Source organism: Hyla sarda, chromosome 13 (assembly GCF_029499605.1).
Source record: "Hyla sarda isolate aHylSar1 chromosome 13, aHylSar1.hap1, whole genome shotgun sequence".
In the NCBI taxonomy this organism is placed as follows: Eukaryota; Metazoa; Chordata; class Amphibia; order Anura; family Hylidae; genus Hyla; species Hyla sarda.
The window spans coordinates 12,320,915-12,343,790 of record NC_079201.1 but is presented as its reverse complement, the minus strand read 5'-3'; the positions used below and the strand labels follow the sequence as shown (position 1 = coordinate 12,343,790).

The following is a 22,876-nucleotide window of genomic DNA, read 5'->3' as shown; positions in this document are numbered from 1 at the left end:
ATACAAGTGCCGAATAAATCATCTCCCGTAACAATACCAGTCCGGCCACTTTATCGGTCATAAGATAAATATGAATAATAATAATCCATACAGTATCTCACATTTTTGTAAATATTTTATTCTATCTTTTCATGTGACAATGATGAGCCTCTGCTACAATGTAAAGTAGTGAGTGCCTCGCCTGTATAACAGTGTTTAATGTTATGTCCTCTCAAAATAACTCAACACAGCTATTAAACGGGTACGCCGCCGCCCTTGCTTGGAGCGGGCGACGTTGTCTCGACATCACAGACTTTCATTGAGGGGGCGTGGCGTGACTTTACAAGGGGCGTAGCAGTGACATCGCAACCGCGCAGCCCGCACTCAGCGTTGTAAACGAACACACAGACAGAGATCACCGGGGTCCCAGCAGCAGGACCCCCGTGATCCTTTGGATAATGGATAAGATGTCTAGGGGTGGAGTACTCCTCCTAATGTGTAAACCTTGCCAACAAAAGTGAGTGCACCGTTAAGGTGGAAATGTCCAAATATGTCCCGAAGTGTCAATAGTTTGTGTGGCCACCATTATTTTCCAGCACTGCCTTAACACCTCAAGGACGCAGGGTGAAAATTTACTCTCTGCGCCAATTCCCGTTCTATGACGTACGCTCAGGAGCAGAGCAAGCATAACAGAGGGCTGGTCCTGGCTGGCACCCTGGGCTAACACCGTGAACAGGGATGTCTGGCATTAACTTCTGAGAGGACGGGGGGTAGAGCCCCTACCTGCCTCTTCACCATACGATTGGTGCTTCTATGCTCCTTAAGGGGTCAATGACCTTTGTAAAAAGACGTATTGGTGGTCAATAAGAGGATAAATAGTATAAAAAAAACTTAAACAAAGATAAGGTATGACAAACTGAGTAGAGTGTTATTTTTATACACGTTTTAGAGCCTTATATGTCAAAATCAGTGGTCTTCAAACCGTGGACCTGCAGCTGTTGCAAAACTGTGACTCACGGCATGGCTGCCCAGGCATGCTGGGAGTTGTAGTTTTGCACCAGCTGGAGGTCCACAGTTTGAATACCACTGATTTAGATATAAAAGGGAGTCATAGTTTTAGTTTTGTACCATCTGAAGGTCCACAGTTTGAAGACCACTGATTTAGACATATAGGGGAGTCCTAGTTTTGCACCAGCTGGCGGTCTACAGTTTGGAGACCACTGACCTAAATGAAGACGCCATTTTGATGACCTTCGGATAAATATATATATTTTTTTATTCAAATCGGAAGCGAATGGAGTCCGGCGGTCAGCGCGACATTGTTGTATTGTAGAGAGAGAAGCCGTGGCATGTGACAGGCAGGTAGCGCATGGCAGCCGCACGTTTCACTCTGGCAGCGAAAGCTTTTTCTTCATCCTAATAATAGACTGGAAAGACGGAGAAGAGGGTGTTCATCCAAACTGATTGCACATCAGGGGGGTTTCTTACACCTGGATTTGAATAAGATAAGAGTCAATTTTATTCCGATTCCTTTTTTTCTTCCCTCTCTATACACCGGGGGGGAGGGGGTTGGGGGACGTAGATGTCTCTGTTGACACGTGAAGTCAAGCTGTGCTTCCTGTTTGATACCTCTTCTACAGTTCTGTTTATGCAGTTGATGCTATTTTTCTGCCTATAGTTCCCCCCAGGGTAGAACTGCCCTTAATATTTCCCTCGCTACCGTAACAAGTTCCCGCCACGGCGCAGAGCTGCTGCAGCAGCTCTACCGAAAGCACTCTGGAGGCCATTTTATCAATAAACACAACCTGCTGAGGTCAGGTCACCTATCTGAGAAATCTGGGCCAGTTTATCCCCGCTACAGCCACTACAATAAGTAATTAAGCGAGTTAATTGGCATATTTATAATTAAAGGAAAGTCCACACCGCTGCCTCGCCGGGCTCCCTGTTTGTAGAAAGAAAAAAAAAAAGAATTTTTTGATCTTCTTTGACAACATAAAGACTAAAGCAGCGTTTTTCCGCTCCGCGTTCTTCACCAGGAGATTGCTCCATACGGTCGTCGTCTTCAGTAAAGACATTTTCCTACATGTTTATTCCCTTCTGACTTTAAATCCTTTTTTTTTTTTTTTTTTTATACAAAATCTTTCTAGGAATTTTTTCTTTTTTCTCCTTGTCCTGTAATGTCCTTGATCTGGTAAACCAAGTCTGTTACATGTTAACCGTCTGGTTATCTACATAAATATTGGCTGTGTATGGGGAAACGCTCTGTTTTTTTTTTCCGAATAACAATTATTAGAAGGAATTTTTTTATTGTTATATTATTCCGTTGTGTTGTAACGGTGTAAAATTAAACAAACCATATCTAACTTGTAAATCAAAGGGTGACAGTACAAGCACAATATTGGTGTGAACTAGTGACTAGAGATAAGAGAAAGAAACCGAGAGAAAGAGAAAGAAATAGAACTTGGGTTCGGTCAGAACTTTGATGAAAGTTTGGTGTGGCATGAACTTTAAAGGGGTACTCTGCCCCTAGACATCTTATCCCCTATCCAAAGGATAGAAGATAAGATGTCTGATCGTGATATGGCCATCACGCCCCCTACCATAGACTTGCATTGAGGGTGTGTGGCCGTGACGTCACGAGCCTCCACCCGCATCGGCAATCATCCGGCATGGAGCGAGCAAGTTTGATCTGTGCATCGGATGTCTGGGGTGCTGCTGCCGAGATCACAGGGGTCCCTAGCAGTGGGACCTCCGTGATCAAACATCTTATCCCCTATCCTTTGGATAGGCGATAAGATGTCTAGCGGCGCAGTACCCCCCTAACTTCGGGTGGTTCAGTTAGAGTACAAGCACAATATTAGTGTGAACTAGTGACTAGAGATGAGCGAAACTAACCTAGCATAACCCTGGTTCGGTCAGAACTTCGCTAAAAGTATGGTTTAGCATGAACTCCAACTTTGGGCAGTTTGGTTACAGTACAAGCAGAATATTAGTGTGAACTAGCGACTAAAGAAGAGTGAAACATGCCCATAAAACCTGGGTTAGGTCAGAACTTTGCTAAAGGTTTGGTTCGGTGCGGATTGCAACTTTGGATGGTTCGGTTATGGTACCAGCAGAATATTAGTGGGAACTAGTGACTAGAGATGAGGGAAACAAAGTTGGGTGTGGTTCTGCAGCTCAGTTCCTTTGAAGTGAATGGAGCCAAGTTGTGAAACCACACCCAACCTGAAGAAAGACATGAATGCTGTTTTTGAAAGAAATTTGCTCTGTTTTTCTAGTACTGGATAACCCCTTTAAGGATAGCAGGTGTTAGAAGAAGATCTCCATGAGGGACAGTGATAAGAGCAAACGGTTACCCCAGCCAATTAGGAGACAATATAGGGGAGGTGTTAGAGCCACTATAAAAACCTTTGCATTTTTTTTAGGGATAGCAGGTGTTAGGTGAAGATCTCTGTGAGGGATAGTGATCAGTGAACAACACAGATAGGAGAAGGACAGCACAAACATGATAACTGTTACTGTTAAAGGGGTACTCCTCCCCTAGACATCTTATACCCTATCCAAAGGATAGGGGATAAGATGTCAGATCGCCGCGGTCCCGCTGCTGGGGAGCCCTGGGATCCCCGCTGCGGCACCCCGCTATCATTACAGCACAGAGCAAGATCGCTCTGTGCGTAATGACGGGCAATACGGGGGACGGAGCAGCATGATGACATGGCTCCGCCCCTCGTGACATCACGGCCCGTCCCCTTAATGCAAGTCTATGGGAGAGGGCGTGACGACCGCCATGCCCCCTCCTATAGACTTGTATTGAAAGGGGCGGCCGTGATGTCACGAGGGGCGGAGCCGTGACGTAACAATGCTCCGGCCCCTGTACTGCCCGTCATTACGTGCAGAGCGATCTTGCTCTGTGCTGTAATGAGAGTGGGGTGCCGCAGCGGGGATCCCAGGGCTCCCCAGCAGCGGGACCGCGGCGATCTGACATCTTATCCCCTATCCTTTGGATAGAGGATAAGATGTCTAGGGGCGGAGTACCCCTTTAAAGCAGCACTGCAAAGAGAGCACTGCATCTGTTTTAGTGTATAAGGGGGTTGTACACTTTCTAGGACACCAATCATTTTGCTACTCCCCCAATTGGGATAATTTTTGGATCACTTGGAGAAAAACACTCTTCTTCCAATACTTCTGTGTGCATATAAACACCAGCGGACATCTGCCCCCAAAAAGAGATACATTTTTTACCCTTTAAAAAAAAAATTATGTTTTTAATGGGAGGTTCCGGACAATTTAATGCAACCTTAGCAAAATACTAAGTATAGCAATAAGATGAAATGTATCTGCACATATCTTATGGCACGCAGAGTGCATCTGCACTCTTCCAAGTGTTTGCATGTATTTACATTTTGGTCACAGCAGCTAAATGGGCACTATCATTAAAAATTGTTTTGTTGTGTGTGGCAGTTTGGGCTGTGTGTGGCAGAGTGAGGGAGGAACTTCTCCCCTGTATGGCTTCAGATGATGTCACGCCTGCTGAAGAACGCCCCTTCCCAGTCTGTGAATCTGACTGAGCAGAAAATACAGAGCAATATCAAGGAAGAAAAATAAAGGCAGGAAGTGATTTATCATGATGGGGGCAGTGAACTGGGAGGATTATAAAATGTATTAAGATCATGACAGGTACTCTTTAAGAATTTGTTTGTTCATTTTATCATGTTAGGAGGCATGGATCTACTGATCTGTATTTTGCAATATGCTATGAAGGTGGGGACTGCCATCCTTTTGACAGCACTCAGCCCTAAGTTAGGTATAGTTGTTTTTTTAATATTAGTTTTAATGCAAACATAGTTAAAGAGGTACTCCGGGGAACTAAACCCATAGCCCATCCTTTTCCTCTAACCAAATCTATTTAAGTGTCTAAAAATCAATCATTATATAGAGCAGTTTCCCCTCTTTCAGTTATCACTTACATGCAGGGAATAAGAAAAATACATCACCTAGCCATCTACTCTCTCTCTATCCAAGTCCCTCTCTGAATGCAACCCCCACCTTCCTGAGAGACACAAGCCATGTGGTTTCTGCCTGACACTGATGACTCATTCTCCTTTTAGTGCTGAGACGTGGGAGGTGTTTTCAGCCTCAGCCAATCACACATTGAACTTCCCTCTGCTGCTCAGAACAAGAAGATGGGGGCTGCTCTGAGAGACAGAGCTGGACATATATGTATACTTCCTTGGAGTACTACCTTAAATTTTTATCTATAGTACAGTGTTTTTTTTTTTTAAATCATGATCTCTCCAGCTGTTGTAAAACAACAACTCCCAGCATGCCCGGACAGCCAAAGGCTGTTCGGGCATGTTGGGAGTAGTAGTTTTGAAACAGCTGGAAGCACCCTGTTTGGGAAATAATGCTATAGTATGTGCTGATTAGAGGCCAGGTCACTTCTCAATGTTGTGCACAAGGCTACAAGAAGAATTTACATTTGCATACCGTGGCAGGGATAACAATGAATTTTATGGTAAGAAAAATTGATCTAGAGCAGCAATAAACAATCTTCTCCTGCATGGAGGCCAATTATCATTGCGATTGCTTGGAAATGAATCTAAGTTCAATACTAAAGAAGTGACAACAAACTATTAAATTCTCAACGTATAGCATTGATGATAAAGTTTGTTTTCAGTCATTGAGAAATTGCTAAAAAAAAGTTACTGCCCCACTTCCAGAGGAGGCTCTCTACTAAGGCACCTGCCTAAGGCCTCGCTCTTGTGGGGGCCTCGTTGCCGCCTTACTCATCCCCCTAACAATGTAAAATGAATGGTGACGTGTACAATATGCAATTTATTCAGTTCATTTTTATTATCGCTTGCATACCTATTTATCTAGACAGTGTCTGTTTTTGTGTTTCTCTGACTGGAGGTCTGTTCAGACACAATTTTTTATGTCTGAGCAGTTTCTGTTCTATTCTTCCCAGGGTTGGAAGAGTTAATGCTCTCATCCTATTGCAGCTCGGGTGTGGCTTTAAAACCCGAGCTCTCTTGGAACTCTGAGCTGGTGATTAGTGCTATTCTGACCATGTCTGGTTATCTTGCACCTTGTATTTATCTTATCTATCTGAGTTTTAACCATGGTTAACAGTCCTGTTTATGATAGATTTTAGTCTGCTTGGTTTTTAGTACATCTGTCGGTTTTTAGGATTATGTATGTCCGTTTTAGTTCATCTGTTTATCCCCTGCATCCCCTGGTTTTTGCTGTATATTTATTCCATATCTAGTCTTGTTCGTTTATTCATATTTGCCATTTATCTTGATTCCGGTTTCTGAACTGTATGTTAGTACGCTATATCCTGCCCTGTTTGTATATTTATGTCCTGTCTGATTTATCTGTTTTTAGGTTGTTTTCCCCGTTATATTTCTGGCCTGTCCCCGACAATCTACATATATTATTTGTGTACCTTTATGCCCATGCAAGTAAGCGCAGGTAGGGACCGGCACCATGGTTACTGATCTGCTGTTTAGGGCGGATGGGCAAGTAGGCAATGAGAGTGTTTCTAATGACAGATTAGGGCTCACTCTCCCTGTCCATCCTGTTGGTCATGACAGAGAGCAACGCAGGGTCCACCCAACTTCCACTCATGGCCCCCTTCTCTCAAATAGATTGCTGCTTATGGCCCCCTTCTCTCAAATAGATTGCTGCTTATGGCCCCGTTCTCTCGAATTGATTGCTGCTTGTGGCCCCCTTTTCTCAAATAGATTGCTGCTTATGGCCCCCTTTTCTCAAATGGATTGCTGCTTATGGCCCCTTCTCTCAAATAGATTGCTGCTTATGGCCCCCTTCTCTCAAATAGATTGCTGCTCATGGCCCCCATTTCTCAAATAGATTGATGCTTAAGGTCCCTTCTCTCAAATAGATTGCTGCTTATGGCCCCATTCTCTCAAATAGATTGCTTCTTATGGCCCCCTTCTCTTAAAAAAAATTCTGCTCATGGACCCCCTCTCTTTTATACATGTAGCAAAATGTAATATGTTGTTACTTCATGTGGTTTTCTAATACTTAAAAGACAATAATTTTATTAGGCCCACAAAAAGACTATATTTTTACCTGACTAAGTTGTGTTTTATTATTACATCTAATTGTGAGGTTTTGTTTTATCAGGCCAAAGAAATGATATGAAGTGGCCTCCTTCACTGTGTTTAATATCAAACAAAGATATTCCTGTTCAAAGACCACTGTGCATTTATATCAGTACATTCTAGAAGATTGTCAAATTGGAAAGTCATCTTATTTGACCATAATGCCGATGTTCAGTAAGAATAACAAGCACAGACTCCTTTGTAATGTACTAGTTAAATTAACTAAAAATGCTTGTTATTGAAAACCCAGATGTTATACAAAAAAATACAATACAAAACAATAAAAATGTGATTCATAGATTCAAGGATTTCATTAAATAGAAATATATATATTGCCAAAAAAAATGGCAAGAAGCACAACTATGGGGGTACATAAAGTATTTGTTAAACTGCTGGTGGACCATGGGGTTAATACACGCTTTCTATATTGGACTTGCAATTGTCTTGGTCTAGGACAAGTTCTAGTTTTTAGGCCTCTGGTTCACAACCTTACCTTGTGAAATGTTCTAGCACCTGTAATGTCACCCACATCATTCTAATAGTATGAGATGCTGTATGTGAAAGGCATTTTAAGCCCCTCTCTCACATGGACTGCTGCTCATGGCCCCCTATTTCTCATATAGACTGCTGTTTATTGTTTCCCTTTTCTTGTAATGAATGGTGCTTACAGGGCCCCTCTCAGATAGAATGTCTCTCATCGGGTCCCCTCCCAGATAGACTGCTTCTCATAGGGCCCTCTCTAATATAAACTGGTAATTATGGGGACCCCTCTCAGATAGACTGCCTAACATGAGGCCTCCTCTCAGATAGACTCCTGCTCATGGGGCCCCCTCCTAGATCGACTGCTTCTCATGGGACCCCCTCTAATATAGATTGCTTCTTATGGGGACCCCTTTCATATAGACTGCTGCTCATGGAGCCCCCTCTCCAATAGATTGCTTCTCATGGGCACTCTCTCACATAGATTGCAGCTCATGGAGCCCCCTCCCCAATATATTGCTTCTCATGGGCCCTCTCTCACATAGATTGAAGCTCATGGGACCCCCTCTAATATAGACTGCTTCTTATGGGCCCTCTCTCGCATAGATTGCAGCTCATGGAGCCCCCTCTCCAATAGACTGCTGCTCATGGGCCCTCTTCCCTCAATATGAATGCTGCTCACAGGGCCCCCTCTCAAGCTGCTTCTCATGGGGCCCTCTCTCCAATAGACTGCTTCTCATGGTACCATTCTCTCAAATAGACTGCTGCTCAATGCCCCCCTTTCTTCCATAAAGGCAATAAAATGTCTGTGGCCCCATTTTTACTGATAATGGGTGCATATCCCCAAATTGACATATTTGATAAATCTGTGTGAATTCAGCCTAAAGTCACACAAACATACAACAGCTCTCAGCTGGTGTATATGTCTGCGTCAGGTGCAACAGCACTCAAAGCTTCTGAATCCAGCAAACTAAAAATGGTCATACCACAAGCTGCATATAATAAATCTAAACATAGAAGCAACATGCAATGTGAACTGAGCTTAATAGTTGTCAACACCTTGATTATGTAAAAGTTATCTTTACTTATTAGAATATACCTAATAAATATTAAGTCACTCAAAGTCCCTGATGTTGCTTGTCTCCTATCACTTCATCGTCCTCATCAGTCACATGACTATTTAGTAAATTCCTAGTTGGGACAATTTGGATTATTAACGCACTATGGAACATTATTTGAATTTCCACCTTTTGTTGAAGTACAGGAGATGACAAGTAGAAGAGGCACTTGTCCCAGAACCCCCTGGGAACAGCTAAAGAGTTCTCTTTCCTCTTTGAAGATGACATAATTGGGCTTCCAGGTCTCGTACTTCCTTTCTTTAAGATAATTCGTTGAGTGTCAGAGACCAAAGGAAAGTACATACTATCCACCACAATCGTGTAAATCACTGCGACGGTGTTCTGTAAAGGGATCAGGAATTCATGGGGCCCATGGGTTCTTCATTACATGCGAAAGGGGAACAAAGAGTTTTAGAAGATTATACGTATGCTTCCTATATGTTTTTGTTGCATATGTAAATGCTGAAATAAATATTTATTAATAATATATGTTTTCACATAATACATATTTATATATATATATATATATATATATATATATACAATATTTTTATATTTACATAATGTATTTATACAGCACTCTGTTACAATGAGTTCTAATGCAAGCAAGTAGTCCAGGGATCCTCAATATATAAGAGATGAGTGCAGAAGAACTCATGGAGTAGGAAACTCTCTTTGTAGTCTTAAAGGGGTACTCCGCCCCTAGACATCTTCTATCCTTTGCATAGGGGATAAGATGTCTGATCGTGGGGGTCCCGCTGCTGGAAACCCCCCCGCGATCTCAGCTGGGGCACCTCAGACATCTGTTGCACAGAGCGAACTTCGCTCCATGCCGGATGACTGGTGGAGGCTTGTGATGTCACGGTCACGCCCCACTCGTGACGTCACGGACATGCCCTCTCAATGTCCGCCACCGTGACGTCACGAGCCACTGCCGCTGCACCTGAAACTCTAAACGAACATCGGGTGCAGCAAGGAGATCAAGAGGGTCCCCAGCGGCGGGACCCCCGCGATCAGACATCTTATCCCCTATCCTTTGGATAGGGGATAAGATGTCTGGGAGCGGAGTACCCCTTTAACCTGTAGCCATGTGTCTTTTACTCCATTCATTTACCTTCTGCTTCATGCTAATCCACTGTCTGTACTGTCGGCTTAAGAGATTTCATTAGATAGATATTGGATTTATTTATTAATAAAGAGATTTCTAACTGGCTCATGAAGAAAAGTCTATTTGCATATTACCTAAGAGCAGTAGTCTCCAAACTGTAGACCTATGGTTGTTACAAAATTACAACTTCCATCATGCCCCCAAGAGCCAAAATAAGTATCATCAAAATCGCCCTATTCTAACTCCCTATACCTTTCCTATTATGCCATATATACGGGAAGGTATGAGCACTCATTTTTTCCACTGAGGTTTGTAGTTTTTTACTTTTTGATGACTTTTTATTCCTTTTTGGGGGGGGGAGTGTGACCAAAACTCATTTTGGACAGTTTTTCTTTCTCACTTTTTTATTTGTAAAATAGAAAGGAAAAATGTGTAAAGTTGATGGGTCATAGGGGCATTCCAGGTATATTTTTTTATTTGACTACGCTACAGGGGCTGTAAAGTTAGTGTAGTTCATAATATAGTGTCTGTACCTGTGTGTGATGGCTGGTCTTGCAATTCTTATGTGATCTGTGCCCCGATGTTAAAATTAGTGTTGTCTCTGGCCTTTCCCAGGTTGCAGTGCAGCCCAAGACATTATATCACTACTCAGATGTTGAAAGGGAGCCTGTCTGTGCTTCAATGGGTGAAGCAACCACTGGGTGGAGGAAGATCATTCTCCAAATGGCTAAAGGGAATTGCAGTTCATAGCACAGCACACATGCAAGGCAACTCTGGTGTGCTGCAATGGGTGGGGTGATGTGTGTGTTACGCCGAGCGCTCCGGGTCCCCGCTCCTCCCCGGAGCGCTCGCTACACTCTCCTCACTGCAGCGCTCCGGTCAGATCCACTGACCCGGGGCGCTGCGATACCGCCTCCAGCCGGGATGCGATTCGCGATGCGGGTAGCGCCCGCTCGCGATGCGCACCCCGGCTCCCGTACCTGACTCGCTCTCCGTCGGTCCTGTCCCGGCGCGCGCGGCCCCGCTCCCTAGGGCGCGCGCGCGCCGGGTCTTTGCGATTTAAAGGGCCACTGCGCCGCTGATTGGCGCAGTGGTTCCAATTAGTCTGATCACCTGTGCACTTCCCTATATCACCTCACTTCCCCTGCACTTCCTTGCCGGATCTTGTTGCCATCGTGCCAGTGAAAGCGTTTCCTTGTGTGTTCCTAGCCTGTGTTCCAGACCTCCTGCCGTTGCCCCTGACTACGATCCTTGCTGCCTGCCCCGACCTTCTGCTACGTCCGACCTTGCTTCTGTCTACTCCCTTGTACCGCGCCTATCTTCAGCAGCCAGAGAGGTTGAGCCGTTGCTAGTGGATACGACCTGGTCACTACCGCCGCAGCAAGACCATCCCGCTTTGCGGCGGGCTCTGGTGAAAACCAGTAGTGACTTAGAACCGATCCACTAGCACGGTCCACGCCAATCCCTCTCTGGCACAGAGGATCCACTACCTGCCAGCCGGCATCGTGACAGTAGATCCGGCCATGGATCCCGCTGAAGTTCCTCTGCCAGTTGTCGCTGACCTCACCACGGTGGTCGCCCAGCAGTCACAACAGATAGCGCAACAAGGCCAACAGCTGTCTCAACTGACCGTTATGCTACAGCAGTTACTACCACAGCTTCAGCAATCATCTCCTCCGCCAGCTCCTGCACCTCCTCCGCAGCGAGTGGCCGCTTCTGGTCTACGCCTATCCTTGCCGGATAAATTTGATGGGGACTCTAAGTTTTGCCGTGGCTTTCTTTCCCAATGTTCCCTGCACTTGGAGATGATGTCGGACCAGTTTCCCACTGAAAGGTCTAAGGTGGCTTTCGTAGTCAGCCTTCTGTCTGGAAAAGCCCTGTCTTGGGCCACACCGCTCTGGGACCGCAACGACCCCGTCACTGCCTCTGTACACTCCTTCTTCTCGGAAATCCGAAGTGTCTTTGAGGAACCTGCCCGAGCCTCTTCTGCTGAGACTGCCCTGTTGAACCTGGTCCAGGGTAATTCTTCCGTTGGCGAGTATGCCGTACAATTCCGTACTCTTGCTTCAGAATTATCCTGGAATAATGAGGCCCTCTGCGCGACCTTTAAAAAAGGCCTATCCAGCAACATTAAAGATGTTCTGGCCGCACGAGAAATCCCTGCTAATCTACATGAACTCATTCACCTAGCCACTCGCATTGACATGCGTTTTTCCGAAAGGCGTCAGGAGCTCCGCCAGGATATGGACTCTGTTCGCACGAGGCGTTTCTTCTCCCCGGCTCCTCTCTCCTCTGGTCCCCTGCAATCTGTTCCTGTGCCTCCCGCCGTGGAGGCTATGCAGGTCGACCGGTCTCGCCTGACACCTCAAGAGAGGACACGACGCCGCATGGAGAATCTCTGCCTGTACTGTGCTAGTACCGAACACTTCCTGAAGGATTGTCCTATCCGTCCTCCCCGCCTGGAAAGACGTACGCTGACTCCGCACAAAGGTGAGACAGTCCTTGATGTCTACTCTGCTTCTCCACGTCTTACTGTGCCTGTGCGGATATCTGCCTCTGCCTTCTCCTTCTCTACTATGGCCTTCTTGGACTCCGGATCTGCAGGAAATTTTATTTTGGCCTCTCTCGTCAACAGGTTCAACATCCCAGTGACCAGTCTCGCCAGACCCCTCTACATCAATTGTGTAAACAATGAAAGATTGGACTGTACCATACGTTTCCGCACGGAGCCCCTTCTAATGTGCATCGGATCTCATCACGAGAGGATTGAACTTTTGGTCCTCCCCAATTGCACTTCTGAAATTCTCCTTGGACTTCCCTGGCTTCAACTTCATTCCCCAACCCTGGATTGGTCCACTGGGGAGATCAAGAGTTGGGGGCCCTCTTGTTCCAAGGACTGCCTAAAACCGGTTCCCAGTAACCCTTGCCGTGACTCTGTGGTTCCTCCTGTAACCGGCCTCCCTAAGGCCTATATGGACTTTGCGGATGTTTTTTGCAAAAAACAAGCTGAGACTCTACCTCCTCACAGGCCTTATGATTGTCCTATCGACCTCCTCCCGGGCACTACTCCACCCCGGGGCAGAATTTATCCTCTGTCCGCCCCAGAGACTCTTGCCATGTCTGAATACGTCCAGGAAAATTTAAAAAAGGGCTTTATCCGTAAATCCTCCTCTCCTGCCGGAGCCGGATTTTTCTTTGTGTCCAAAAAAGATGGCTCCCTACGTCCTTGCATTGACTACCGCGGTCTTAATAAAATCACGGTTAAGAACCGCTACCCCCTACCCCTCATCTCTGAACTCTTTGATCGCCTCCAAGGTGCCCACATCTTTACCAAACTGGACTTAAGAGGTGCTTATAATCTCATCCGCATCAGAGAGGGGGATGAATGGAAAACGGCTTTTAACACCAGAGATGGACACTTTGAGTATCTGGTCATGCCCTTTGGCCTGTGCAACGCCCCTGCCGTCTTCCAAGACTTTGTTAATGAAATTTTTCGTGATCTCTTATACTCCTGTGTTGTTGTATATCTGGACAATATCCTGATTTTTTCTGCCAATCTAGAAGAACACCGCCAGCATGTCCGTATGGTTCTTCAGAGACTTCGTGACAATCAACTCTATGCCAAAATAGAGAAATGTCTGTTTGAATGCCAATCTCTTCCTTTCCTAGGATACTTGGTCTCTGGCCAGGGACTACAAATGGATCCAGACAAACTCTCTGCCGTCTTAGATTGGCCACGCCCCTCCGGACTCCGTGCTATCCAACGTTTTTTGGGGTTCGCCAATTATTACAGGCAATTTATTCCACATTTTTCTACCGTTGTGGCTCCTATCGTGGCTTTAACCAAAAAAAATGCCGATCCCAAGTCTTGGCCTCCTCAAGCGGAAGACGCCTTTAAACGGCTCAAGTCTGCCTTTTCTTCGGCTCCCGTGCTCTCCAGACCTGACCCATCCAAACCCTTCCTATTGGAGGTTGATGCCTCCTCAGTGGGAGCTGGAGCTGTCCTTCTACAAAAAAATTCTTCCGGGCATGCTGTTACTTGTGGTTTTTTTTCTAGGACCTTCTCTCCGGCGGAGAGGAACTACTCCATCGGGGATCGAGAGCTTCTAGCCATTAAATTAGCACTTGAGGAATGGAGGCATCTGCTGGAGGGATCAAGGTTTCCAGTTATTATTTACACCGATCACAAGAACCTCTCCTACCTCCAGTCTGCCCAACGGCTGAATCCTCGCCAGGCCAGGTGGTCTCTGTTCTTTGCCCGATTTAATTTTGAAATTCACTTTCGGCCTGCCGATAAGAACATTAGGGCCGATGCTCTCTCTCGTTCCTCGGATGCTTCTGAAATTGAACTCTCTCCGCAACACATCATTCCTCCTGACTGCCTGATTTCCACTTCTCCAGCCTCCATCAGGCAAACTCCTCCAGGAAAGACCTTTGTTTCTCCACGCCAACACCTCGGAATCCTCAAATGGGGTCACTCCTCCCATCTCGCAGGTCATGCGGGCATCAAGAAATCTGTGCAACTCATCTCTCGCTTCTATTGGTGGCCGACTCTGGAGACGGATGTTGTGGACTTTGTGCGAGCCTGCACTATCTGTGCCCGGGATAAGACTCCTCGCCAGAAGCCCGCTGGTTTTCTTCATCCTCTGCCTGTCCCCGAACAGCCTTGGTCTCTGATTGGTATGGATTTTATTACTGACTTACCCCCTTCCCGTGGCAACACTGTTATTTGGGTGGTCGTTGATCGATTCTCCAAAATGGCACATTTCATCCCTCTTCCTTGTCTTCCTTCAGCACCTCAGTTGGCTAAACAATTTTTTGTACACATTTTTCGTCTTCACGGGTTGCCTACGCAGATCGTCTCGGATAGAGGCGTCCAATTCGTGTCTAAATTCTGGAGGGCTCTCTGTAAACAACTCAAGATTAAATTAAATTTTTCTTCTGCATATCATCCTCAATCCAATGGACAAGTAGAAAGAATTAACCAGGTCTTGGGTGATTATTTACGACATTTTGTTTCCTCCCGCCAGGATGACTGGGCAGATCTTCTACCATGGGCCGAATTCTCGTATAACTTCAGAGTCTCTGAATCTTCCTCCAAATCCCCATTTTTCATGGTGTACGGCCGTCACCCTCTTCCCCCCCTCCCTACCCCCTTGCCCTCTGGTCTGCCCGCTGTGGATGAAATTTCTCGTGACCTTTCCATCATATGGAGAGAGACCCAAAATTCTCTCTTACAGGCTTCATCACGCATGAAGAAGTTCGCGGATAAGAAAAGAAGAGCTCCTCCCATTTTTTCCCCTGGAGACAAGGTATGGCTCTCCGCTAAATATGTCCGCTTCCGTGTCCCTAGCTACAAGTTGGGACCACGCTATCTTGGTCCTTTCAAAATTTTGTGCCAGATTAATCCTGTCTCTTACAAACTTCTTCTTCCTCCTTCTCTTCGTATTCCTAATGCCTTTCACGTTTCTCTTCTTAAACCACTTATCATCAACCGTTTCTCTCCCAAATCTGTTCCTCCCACTCCTGTTTCCGGCTCCTCGGACATCTTCTCCGTCAAAGAGATTCTGGCATCCAAAAAGGTCAGAGGGAAAACCTTTTTTTTAGTGGATTGGGAGGGTTGTGGTCCAGAAGAGAGATCCTGGGAACCTGAGGACAATATCCTAGACAAAAGTCTGCTCCTCAGGTTCTCAGGCTCTAAGAAGAGGGGGAGACCCAAGGGGGGGGGGTACTGTTACGCCGAGCGCTCCGGGTCCCCGCTCCTCCCCGGAGCGCTCGCTACACTCTCCTCACTGCAGCGCTCCGGTCAGATCCACTGACCCGGGGCGCTGCGATACCGCCTCCAGCCGGGATGCGATTCGCGATGCGGGTAGCGCCCGCTCGCGATGCGCACCCCGGCTCCCGTACCTGACTCGCTCTCCGTCGGTCCTGTCCCGGCGCGCGCGGCCCCGCTCCCTAGGGCGCGCGCGCGCCGGGTCTTTGCGATTTAAAGGGCCACTGCGCCGCTGATTGGCGCAGTGGTTCCAATTAGTCTGATCACCTGTGCACTTCCCTATATTACCTCACTTCCCCTGCACTTCCTTGCCGGATCTTGTTGCCATCGTGCCAGTGAAAGCGTTTCCTTGTGTGTTCCTAGCCTGTGTTCCAGACCTCCTGCCGTTGCCCCTGACTACGATCCTTGCTGCCTGCCCCGACCTTCTGCTACGTCCGACCTTGCTTCTGTCTACTCCCTTGTACCGCGCCTATCTTCAGCAGCCAGAGAGGTTGAGCCGTTGCTAGTGGATACGACCTGGTCACTACCGCCGCAGCAAGACCATCCCGCTTTGCGGCGGGCTCTGGTGAAAACCAGTAGTGACTTAGAACCGATCCACTAGCACGGTCCACGCCAATCCCTCTCTGGCACAGAGGATCCACTACCTGCCAGCCGGCATCGTGACAGTGTGGGAGAAAGAAATGTGACCTCACACTTGCAAACAAGGGATACTTGTTATAGGAGGGACAGGAAATAGCCAGCTCACAAAAAGAAAGCATCAACGTTATGGTGGACTCACAACACGGCCAATTAGCTCCAAGACAAGCAGGATCCTTTCTAAGCATGTCCATTACTGTCTGGCAGGTAAGGACTAAAGCCATTTTATGGTGGAGAACCCCTTTAATGTTTGTATTGGGGGAACGGCTTTTTTTTAAATATTTATAAAAAAACTTTTTTTGCAACTTTTTTTTTTGCATTTTTATGTCCATATAGGGAACTATTTATAGCAATCATTAGATACAGGAAATCCGCAGCAGGCAGACCATAGAGGAATAACACCAGAGTGGCCCAGGAGAAGGTCAGTGGAGCTTTGGCTACCATTTTGACTCATTGAGCCCCGTGATTGTGCCTCAAGGGTACCCCAAAACGTTATGTGCCAAAACTTTCATGCAGGATGTACCCCCTACTTTATTACCACCTACAACTACTATAGAGCCCCCTTTACTGAACAAGCAAACAGAGGGCAGGATGACCTTGAAGAAAGCCCTTGTGACCCGTAACAAAAACCGTGCCAAGGTTTCTAACTACTGTTCCCAGACATTCCTTAAGTGTTCTCACCACAGCAACATCTGCACACCTGTCCACTTGGCATTATCCTCAACTTTACTAGTACTGTCTCTTGTAATTCACAACGGTGACTATTATGTTAATATTAATAGTCCTTTTCTCCCGTCTGTAGCATTTCTAGCCTATTAAGTCTATCCTGATAAGTCCTATGACTCTATTTATTCCAAAGAGCAGAATTTATTTACCACAGACCGAGCCATAATCCTAAACGGTCACCTCCAGATCCATTTGTAAACAAGCACTGCCCTTCTGGATAGCTCCATTACTTTGGCCCAAGATGGCAGGAATGACACTATTGTAGTTCTGTGCATGCACCACCTGGTCTAACCTCTTGTGGGGGCACATTTGTGGTCTGTTTATAAACACTTTATTGTTGCATTATCTACTGAAAAACACAATGTTTGGCCCATTGATGGCCTATACTTGACCTTATTGTTCAGTCTCCAGTTCCCGATTGGCCGGACATTACACCCCTGGTACTTTAATCTAACTTCTCAGCAGTTGCCTCCTCATAATCAGGCAGGATTACTATAAAGGCTAACCTCATGGATTTAATCTTATTTTTCACTGGTCTTTTCATTATTGTAATTGCGATTTACATCTATTTGTTTTACTGATAGCAGCCCAACAGAGAAGATAAAGAATGAGGAAGCTGTGAAGACAACACCAGAAATTTGAGGTGCGTTTTCCTTCTATAGAAACACCTTTTTTTTTTTAAACATACAGCCAAGAGACAAATGCCTCCATGCACGCAATAACACTTATAGGCTGGCTTCACATAGCTTTCAATACTGTCGTTTGCACCATCTGGAGCAACACTGCCTTAGATCATGGGAACATCCTAAAAGTAGTTCTCTGCTGAAGACTTACCTGTCTATACACTAGTGTTAAGAGCTGTTATGTAACAGAGGCCCCCCTTGTATCCAGTCCATCCACACATTACATGGTCAGCACAGCACAGTAGACTCAGGAAGGAAGTGAATGCATGGGGAGTGAGGGCAGGCTCAGTGCTTGCCTTTGACATCCATGAGTAGTCAAAATAAGTGAGCAGCAGAACATACGGGATTTGTGAACTAAATACAGAAGTATAAAAAGATTAAAAAAAGACATGTAAAGAATTTGGGGGTAAAATATAGAAGCATTGGGGAAGATTTATCAAAACTTGTGGAAAGGCAAAGTTGCCCAGTTGCCCATAGCAACCAATCAGATCGCTTCTCACATTCTTAACAAGGCCTCTGGAAAATGAAAGAAGCGATCTGATTGGTTGCTATGGGCAACTTTGCATCTCCACAGGTTTTGATAAATCTCCCTAATTATTTTTTCCTGGATTACCTCTATCTTTCCTCACTTTGTATTTTACTTACACTGCATAATTTGCTTTGTTTAACCAGCATATATTCCCGAAAGCATAGTGAATGCAACGGTATACGCATGGGTTAATAATGTTGAATAAGAAAGAATTGCTGTGACAAATTAAAGGCGAAAAGATTGCTGATTCAAGGGAAAATTAAAATGTCAAATAGGAGTCAGAAACAAACTTTCATCTTTCTTCTTACATAACACAGAAAATGTTTTTATGTTGAGAAAAGAGTTTTCTCATGAAGAAAACCACTGTTTATAGACCATAGGCCCTTTTAGAGAATACGGACATTATAGAAGAGTGCGCCCTGCTGGGGACTCCCCAGTTGTCAACCGGAATAAAGATCAGCTCCATACTAATGGCTCCAGTTTGGGTAGAGTTAAAGGGGTAATTTGCCCCAAGACATCTTATTCCCTATCCAAAGGCTAGGGGATAAGATGTCTGATCACGGGGGTCCCACCCCTGTGGATCCCCACGATCTCCTTGCTGCACCTGGCATTCGTTTAGAACGTCAGGCGCAGTGCCAGAGCATCACCACGGCCGTGCCCCGCATGTAATGTCACGGCTGTCACGCCCCTTCCATAGACTTGCATTGAGGGGGCGTGACCGTGATGTCACAAGCTTCCACCCTGCATCACCCGTCATCCGGCACAGAGCCACAGCCGAGATTGCGGGAGTCTCCAGTGGCGGGACCCCTGCGATCAGACATCTTATCCCCTGTCCTTTGGATAGGGGATAAGATGTCTAGGGGTGGAGTACCCCTTTAAGCCATCATGAATGGTCTCCATATAATATTACACAGCTGTTGAAACAGGCATAGAATTTGTCCCCACTGGTGACTATGCTTAGTATTGCAACTCAGTCCTATTATAGTTAAAGGGTTTGTCTGGTACAGTGACCCCTCGACCTACGATGGCCCCAACATACAATGATTTCAACATGCGATGACCTCTCAGAGGCCATGGCATGTTGAAGGCAGCATCAACATACGATGCTTTTGTATGTCGGGGCCATCGCATAAACGGCTATCCGGCAGCGCAGACTGCTTCAGCTGCCACCGGATAGCCATTTATGGTGCCCCGTGTGCTCCGCTGACGATCACTTACCTGTCCTCGGGGCTCCGGCGCATCCTCTTCATCGTCGTCGTCCCGTCGCTTCGCACGCCGTCCCGTCATCCAATAGGAGCGGTGTGCGTAACAATGTGATGGCGGCAACGGAGAGAGAAGATGTCGGATAAGCAGAGCCCTTGCCGGACCGTCGTAGACACCCCGGGGACGCGGCGACAGTGATGGAGGGCGACATCCAGGGCAGCGGTGACGAGCGGTGACGGTCTGGAGCGGCGGGAACAGGTGAGTACAACTTTCTCTACCAGTGGTCTTCAACCGGCGGACCTCCAGATGTTGCAAAACTACAACTCCCAGCATGCCGTTGGCTGTCCGGGCATGCTGGGTGTTGTAGTTTTGCAACATCTGGAGGTCCGCAGGTTGTAGACCACTGTCCTATACTTTACATTGCACGGATCCCTCAACATACGATGGTTTCAACAAACGATGGTCCATTTGGAACGGATTACCATCGTATGTTGAGGGACCACTGTATTGTAAAACCTGAGGAGTCCAACATCTGGAACCCCTCATCCCTCCAGATCTCTGGAATGGGCCCATCTCTTACCTGGGAGCGCTCCAGCCCCCACCTTCCAAGTTAAACTGGTCCCGGAAATGACCGCCAATCACCGCCTTGGAACAAAGCTGCAGCCGGTGTTTGGTTTGATGGGCATCACTCACGATACCAGTTTGTCTCAGAAGGTGGTGGCCCAAGCGCTCTGAGGTAAGAGAAAGGCCCCGTTCTGGAGATCGCGAGGAGTCCCAGCATTTAGACCGCCAACAATCAACACTTATTTCCTATCTTGTGGATAGGGGATACGTTTTACAAAACCAGAGTACCCCTTAAATGAGACGGACTTTCAGTAAAAATAGAATTGAAGGCAGCACCAAATGTAAAGCCCTTTACCCATCACCACCACTATACAATGAACGGTGCCGGGGTGTATAGAGTTGGGCACCAAACAGTATCAGTGAGGATACCTGGTGTTGGCAATGAATGGTCTACCCTGTGGCATGGACATTAATCAAAAAGTCCCAGAAACCCCCTTTAACAGTAATAGATCATATTGTTTTTTATTATTGGCGCTCCAGAATTTTTTAGACCAGGAACAGTGTTTAAAACTGCTAGTAAAAATACCACTAGGGCAAATTTTCCTATTAAAGTACTTCCAGAGTGCGTAAGATAGGAGGGGAAATATCTCTTATATCATTACTATATCTTTAGGATTTTTTTTATTTTTTTTTGTAATTCCTGCTGGACAGATTGTTTTCTCTTTACTGTATATTGATAAATGTTTTGCTTTATTTTGATTACACATGAGGGAAAGAACTATAAATAATTTTGACTTATTTATCAGTCTCATTTTAGTCAGAGTATTTCTTTTTACTTTTGTTTCTCTCCTGTGACTTTAGGCATGTAGATATATTAAGGTGTCGTCTGTGAGTACCGCTGGTGTTGCTAGGTTACAGGTTGTCTGAATTGTCTGCACTAAATTTATAGAAGTTTGTGCATTACATTTCTCTCGTTTTACATCTTTACAATGTAAGATCTGTGGGGTGAAATAACTGTGCAGACCAGACACGCATGCCAAGTTGAATTTATACAACTAATGTCTGTCTCAGCACTTCTGTGCTAAATGGTGGTGTCCATGGTTGACAGGATATAGTGTTATACAAGGGCACCATGTAGAACTTTACTCTATTCATGTGTGAATCAAGTCGTATGTATTCATAAAGTTACCCGTCCGAATCCTGTCTTGGTCTACCAAAGTCTACTTACTGGACTGAATAGTATATAAAGTCTTGCATAAATACAGTGGTCCCTCAACATACGATGGTAATCCGTTCCAAATGAACCATCGTTTGTTCAAACCATCGTATGTTGAGGGATCCATGCAATGTTAAATATAGGAAGGTATACTCACCTGTCCCCGCCATCACCGCTGCCCTGGATGTCTGTTGCCGTGTCCCTGTGGTGTCCCTGCTGCTCCAGACCGTCTCTGCTGCCTGGGATCGTCGTTCTTTATCGCCATCATCACGTCACTGCGCACGCCGCTCCTATTGCATGACGGGACGGCGATGTGATGACGACGATGGAGATCGAAAGCCATGCAGGGGATCCCGAAGAGGACGGTCCGGAGCGCCGGGGACAGGTAAGTGACCATCACCGGACCACATGGGCACCGTAAACGGCTATCTGGTGGCAGCTGAAGCAGTCTGCGCTGCCGGATAGCCGTTTATGCGATGGCCCCGATATACAAAAGCATCGCATGTTGATGCTGCCTTCAACATGCGATGGCCTTTGAGAGGCCATCGTATGTTGAAATTATCATATGTCGGGGCCATCGTAGGTCGGGGGGTCACTGTAATCACCCCCTTGGACTTTTTGCCCATTTTGCTACTGTTCAAACTAGAACCCAAATAGACTTAAAGTGGAAAACAATTTTTTTCAAATCAGCTGTTGCCAGAAAGTTAAACAGATTTGTAAATGACTTCTATTTAAAAATCTTAACCCTTCCAGTACTTCAGCTGCTATATACTCCACAGGAAGTTGTGTAGTTCTTTCCAGTCTGACCACAGTGCTCTCTGCTGCCACCTCTGTCCTTGTCAGGAACTGTCCAGAGCAGGAGCAAATCCCTATAGCAAATATCTTCCAGACACAGACAGAGGTGGCAGCAGAGAGCACTGAAGGATGTTTTTATAGGGTTATTTATTTTTGGATGTTTGTGGGTTTTATTTTATATATGTTATTTAATAAAATGGGTCACTGTAGCCTTTGCACCAATGTCTGAAGTCATTGTATTTGGGTAGAGAGTTTAGTTAGCGTTTCTAACCCACAGTCATGATATGCTAAACATTTTTTTACTGGTATATTTGTTATCCTAAAAACTGCACAATATCAACCTGAATAATAATTGATATTACTATTATTATTGTTGTTATTTTTATTATAATAATAATTATTATTGTTAATAGTAATAATTCTAATTATTATTAGTATTATAATTGTTGTTATTATTATTATTATTATTATTATTATTAATAATAACAACCAGAAAAAATATTATTATTGTTAATAATTGCAATTATATTATTTTTAATAATAAAATTATTATTATTATTCATAATAAAATAATAATTGTAATTTTCATGGCTGTTTGTAAACAATTGTTTTAGATTCTGCCACCTTTGAATATATAATTACGCAGCTTCCTATACATTCTAGGGCTCCAAACTGTGGGCCTTCAACTGTTGCAAAACTACAACTCCCATTATGCCCGGACAGTCGTTGGCCACTGCTATACATGACCCAAGAAATACTTTTTAGTATGTAAATGCAGGATTCTAATCTAGAGGATATTAAAAAATTTATAAAAAAAAAAATATTAATTTAAAATGATTTCTCTGTGTTGTTATTTAGCTTAATATACATCCATTCCGCACATTCCCATCAATTCAATACAAACAGAAAAAGCAAAGTAGGATGAAACTTGAATTACTG

The 22,876-nt window shown here is 45.3% G+C and overlaps 1 long non-coding RNA gene across 3 annotated transcripts in view; it reads right to left on the bottom strand.

Moving 5' to 3' along the window:
- Positions 1-1,243: 1,243 nt before the first annotated feature.
- LOC130297286 (uncharacterized) overlaps positions 1,244-22,876 on the bottom strand; it is a 53,607-nt gene continuing 31,974 nt past the window's right edge. Inside the window, exons 4-5 of one of the 3 annotated variants that reach the window (XR_008849466.1) lie at positions 8,834-9,083; positions 1,244-1,469 (exon numbers count right to left, since the gene is read on the bottom strand). This is a non-coding gene — a long non-coding RNA (uncharacterized LOC130297286). Of the gene's footprint in view, positions 1,470-7,093; positions 9,084-22,876 lie in introns of those variants that run through there. The other 2 variants (XR_008849467.1, XR_008849465.1) reach the window with 2 other exon arrangements.